We start from the raw sequence: 5,677 nt of genomic DNA, 5'->3' as shown, positions 1-5,677 counted from the left end.
GTATTCACCCTTTTGTTCCACTACCTTCTGCCATTTTTCAGGCAACTTCATAATTCCACCTTCCCAAAACTTTTTATCTTTTTGAGCAAAGAACTGTTCCAGGTGCCTTTTACAGTCTTCCAGGGAATTGAAATTTTTTCCATTAAGAGAATTTTGTAAAGACTGAAATAAATGGAAATCCGAAGGTGCAATGTCTGGTGAATACGGCGGATGAATCGGAACTTCCCAGCCAAGCTGTAACAGTTTTTGCCTGGTCATCAAAGAAACATGTGGTCTTGTGTTATCCTGCTAGAAGATTATGTGTTTTCTGTTGACTAATTCTGGATGCTTTTTGTCGAGTGCCTCTTTCAGTTGGTCTAATTGGGAGCAGTACTTGTTGGAATTAATCGTTTGGTTTTCCGGAAGGCGTTCATAATAGAGGACTCCCTTCCAATCCCACCATATACACAACATCACCTTCTTTGGATGAAGACTGGCCTTTGGTGTGGTTGGTGGTGGTTCATTTCGCTTGCACAATGATCTCTTCCATTCCACATTGTTGTACAGTATCTACTTTTCATCGCCCGTCACAATTGGTTTTAAAAATGGAACATTTTCATTAAGTTTCAGTAGAGAATTGCATGCAGAAATATGGTCAAGAAGGTTTTTTTCGCTTAACTTATGTGGCACCCAAACATCAAAGTAATGAACATACCCAAGCTGGTGCAAATGATTTTCAGTGCTTGATTTGGATATTTTGAGTATGTCGGCTAGCTCCTGCATGGTATAACATTGATTGTTCTCAATTATTGTTTCGGTTTGATCGCTATCAACTTCAACTGGTCTACCCGACCATGGAGCGTCATCCAGCAAGAAATCTCCAGCACGAAACTTCGCAAACCACTTTTGACATGTTTGATCAGTCACAGCACCTTCTCCATACACTGCACAGATCTTTTTTTGTGTTTCAGTTGCATATTTACCTTTCTTGAAATAATAAAGCGTAATATGACGAAAATGTTGCTTTTTTCCTTCCATCTTCAATGTTAAAACGGCTACACAAAAATTCACCAATTTAATGTCTTTTTTTAAATGCACGTGGATATGACAGCTGTCACATACAATCTAACAAAATTGTTTCGAGTGAAGTTAAAGACAACTTAGTGCTACTAGAGACATCTTACGGAAAATAACGAACGAACCTTTTGACCAACCCAACAGAAAGCAGACTGAATCAGCAATGATTATTTTATACTTCTGATGACTGCAAATACCCAGATCTCTACCAGCAATAAGTTGCCTTTCATTTTCATTATGGTATCAAACACATATGTGATTTTAATTTGCCAGTTTCTCCAATCTCAATTCAGACCTCTACATCTCCCGTCCACCAGAAGAACAAGGTATTGATGGGGGGAAAACAGAAAAAGAAAATCTCAGTGATATATGCCTGGTCCTTTCCAAATAAATGAGCCATACCCTGGGGGGAGGGGATATAATAAGAGGTTATAGAATACACAGAGCACCAGACTGTACTCGAAGATTTGTGAGAATTTTTACATTAAAACAATTCTGTGCATTTCATGGAGGAGGATGCAAACTCCGCACATGTGTTTAAGGTAAAACAAGAGACTTCGCAGGAATTCCACGCCCGCGCGAGCCTCAGCAGGCACACCCAGGCCCTCCGCCTCGCCTTCACTCAGGTCTGCGTGTTCTCTCCTGGCGCACTCTCAGCAGTGATGTCACGTGCTCGAAACACTGCCATGTGACTATACCACGTGGCATCCTGCGCAGATGACATTACCATGCTTTACCAACCAAAGCAAAAACGCAATTTTCCTGGTCATTTCCCCTAGAAGACTCGTAAGTTGGTATCTTAGACGTTAACATGACCTGAATAGACGAGGATAAGGGAGGGCATATGGGGAAGCGCTATTAATTGTTAGTTTCAAAACCATTAGTTCTGAAGGTGATCACATTTCTTCTAAGAAATACCTATTACAGTAAATTCAAGTATTTATGGGAGGCTAATTCTCAGTTGTTTTTATTTTTATGGCTTGTAAAATGCTTTTATATCTACCTTCTCATCTAACCTTCAAAACACTCCAGTGAAGTATACAGGAGAGTATTATCCCCATTTATAACTGGGGAAATCGAGACCCAGTAAGCTGATGAGCTGATTTCCAGCCTCTCTCTCAGCTCCAAATCCACCCTTCCTATACACTGCTCGTGATGCTGGGACTGGGGGCCTGAGAAAACACCCCTCCTTTGACAGCCGTTATGCTCCAACAATAGCAGACACCAGAGGGACAGGGCAAGGCTGGACGGAGGAAGGAGAGGGAATTTGTTCCCTTGTTCGCTTGCTTTCACTCAACAGTAGCTCTGTACCCCGCAGCAGCTGTTCGTTCCAGTTTCTGTTTATTTCTATACACTTAGACTCAGCCTCATCCTGCCCCCTCGGCAATACCAGTACCATCTGGCTGCCACCCCCTTCTCCAAGGTTCAAGAACCAGCTCTGCAGGGGCCTCACCTCCAAGCATCTAAATTCTAAGAATCCCAAACTCTTCCTTTTGTTCCTTCAGCCTTAGGGGTACAAGCGGCTGCCCACAGTTACAATCTCAATGTTCCTTTCTGTGTTCCCTTTCTGCCTTCTCAGTCCTCTAGTACTTGGTTAACCAGTTCCATACATTAAAGTCTCTCTGATAAAATAATAGCTGTGGTTTTTGTTTTCCTTAATGGACTCTGACTGATAACCAGCCTTTCTGAATCAAAATCAAAACTCTGAACAATACACCTGAGGTGTAAGAGACTGAGCAGATATACACAATAAATAGATGACAATATATTAGAATTCTTGATGGGAATGGATTAAGGAATAATGGTAATAGATAACATCTTGTGCCAACTTGGCAAGTCTTGGTAATATGACTGTGGTAAAATCTCAAGCTGGCTTTGTTTTCTACCCTCCCTGTCGGTATACCTGTTTTTTCCCAAACAATTTTTCTGTTTTCCCTTGAGACGATGGTTTACCAGCCTCATCTAATTGCTTCTTTCTGAGACTCATCTGTTAGTCTTCACAGTATCCAGTTTTGTAGTTTTCCTGGGCAATTTTATAGCTTTTCTTCAGGCTACTATTAAAGGTTGTCTTAACAATTTATATAATTTCTTTATCATTTATATGCAGTTACTCATATTTCTTTATAATTTATATATTTTAGATTTTCTAGTGCATTATAGTTTTAAAATATTTCACACTTACCAGTGCCTTATAGTTTTTAAAGTGGTTTCTGCTTCATAATTTCATTTGATCCTTACAACAGGTTATCAGAGAATAAGAATATTTTGTTCACGTCTCATAGCTATTAAGGGGGAGAACTTAATTCTTCTTGGTAGTTGTCAATGTGATATTCCCTAATCTTCTGATGAGAGTGGTAGCACAAATATTATTATGATTATTTTATAGACTCAGAATTGAAACTTAACTGGCATGCCTCATCAAAAACAACTGAATTCCAGAGTTGAAATTAGAATAAAAAATGAGAATTTCCTGATTTTTGGTCCGACTATTTTCCATTATGGAACAAAGGCCTTTTAGTTAAGACATATTATCAGGTCTTATATCTTTAATTTATGAAGCAAAATAAAAAAAGTTTAAAAAGGAAAATTAAAACTTAAATATAACTTGTCAGTTTTAAGTTTCTTTATATTATAAAATGAACATATATAATGTTTACCTGAAATTTTTTGAAGTGCCTTAAGAAGTAATAGTTAAGGGCTTCCCCTGGTGGCGCAGTGGTTGAGAGTCCGCCTGCCAATGCAGGGGACACGGGTTCGTGCCCCGGTCTGGGAAGATCCCACATGCCGCGAAGCGGCTGGGCCCATGAGCCATGGCCGCTGAGCCTGCGCGTCCGGAGCCTGTGCTCCACAATGGAAGAGGAAAAAACGAAGTAAAGTTAAATATTAAAGTTGTTTTAAGAATACTCAAAATATTTTTAGTCTATTCAGTATTACTCTTCAAAACTTGGGATATGTTAATGCATGAAATGCTCTAAAACTTTAGTATAAAATCAATTTCCAGGCAATAATTTTTTCTTACCTCATTAATAATTCATTCTATTTCAGGGGAGAGAGTCCACTAAAAACTTCACAGGATTTAATTCATCAACCAGAGGTAGATTTTATTTCCATTTTATGCTAATACTGTAGCATAAAAGTTGGGCTAAAAGTTGGTAATAGCTAGTTTTCTAAATGATTTACTGTAATTGTGTTTACCTGTGCACACAACACATGTATGCTATAGATAGTGGTAGAAAATTAGAGGACTTGCAGTAGCATTTTTTGGAGCTTTTTGGTTATCTTATTGGAAAAAAATATATATTATAGGGATAAAGTAGAATGGGCTTTGATAGTCACTAGACGCAATATTAAGTTTCAGGTTTTCCCAAGTAGGTGAAAATATCCTATCAGCAAATGGATTTCTCTTATACTGTCCTGAATGCAAGGAAAGGTTTTTGGCTTCTTCATTATTGAATTGGATGAATGATATTGATTAAATGAGATAACACATAAGAAAGCATCTGTCATGGGGCTGAGACCATTACAGGTTCTCAGTACATGTTAGTTTCCCTTTCTTCTTCCACATTCCTGATGATTTAGGGCCTCCAGGGAGAGACACATATACTGACACTCACCCTCCTGCCCTGTGTGTCTCATGAAACTCCACATAGGCCTAGCTCTAATTCTCCTCGCTTACCTGGAGGCTTAGATTGATAAGTGGATTACAAGAGTCCTTTCTTATTTCCCCTGACTTTCATGTTAGTCTGTTTGCCTCTCTAGAACCAAGGGCATTCTTGCAATTGCAATTTGAAATTTCTATCACTTTATCAATGTTATGTGTTTTCCTTTGGCATTGCCATGTGTTTTCACCTGAGCCTCTTCAGGAAAGGGATTTTAGCTTGAGAGGATGATTGTCAACAGAGTCAGCAGAATTATAGAAAATACTTCATTTGGAATTTTCTGTAAAGTTGACTATAAGTGAGTTTTTCCCTTTTTAAAAAGTTGGAAGAGAGGCTTCCCTCGTGGCACAGTGGTTAAGAATCCGCTTGCGAATGCAGGCGGGTTCTAGCCCTGATACGGGAGGATCCCACATGCTGCGGAGCAACTAAGCCCATGAGCCAAAACTACTGAGCCTGTGCTCTAGAACCTGCGAGCCACAACTACTGAGCCCACGTGCCACAACTACTGAAGCCCGCGTGCCTAGAGCCCATGCTCGCGACAAGAGAAGCCACGGCAATGAGAAGCCCACATTGTTTTCCCTTTTAAAGGATAGGGAAAGATGCTAAGGACGATTTGACCTTGAGATCAGGTTATCCAATGAGAGCAAGGCTGTTGGAAAGAGAGTTAAAGTTAACCCTGAAATTATTGCCTCCTTCCTCTTCATATGCTTTATCTAATTTATTACCAAGATCTATTATTTTTCTTCACAAATCACTCTCAAATTTGCCCTGTTCTTTTCATTCTTCCTGCTGCCACCTAAAGCTCAGTCTTCACTTCCCTGGTATCTCTCACCCTAAAACATTCTGTGTACCATTTAAAAATAATCATCCCGAATATTCTAAAGTATTTTTCAGTATTCTTTCCCATCATCCTCTTCTCTTCACTAAATTGTACAATGTATGGTGAATAGTGAAAAAATAAT

This window comes from Physeter macrocephalus, chromosome 9 (genome assembly GCF_002837175.3).
Source record: "Physeter macrocephalus isolate SW-GA chromosome 9, ASM283717v5, whole genome shotgun sequence".
NCBI lineage: Eukaryota > Metazoa > Chordata > Mammalia > Artiodactyla > Physeteridae > Physeter > Physeter macrocephalus.
Note: the sequence above shows the minus strand (reverse complement) of the source record.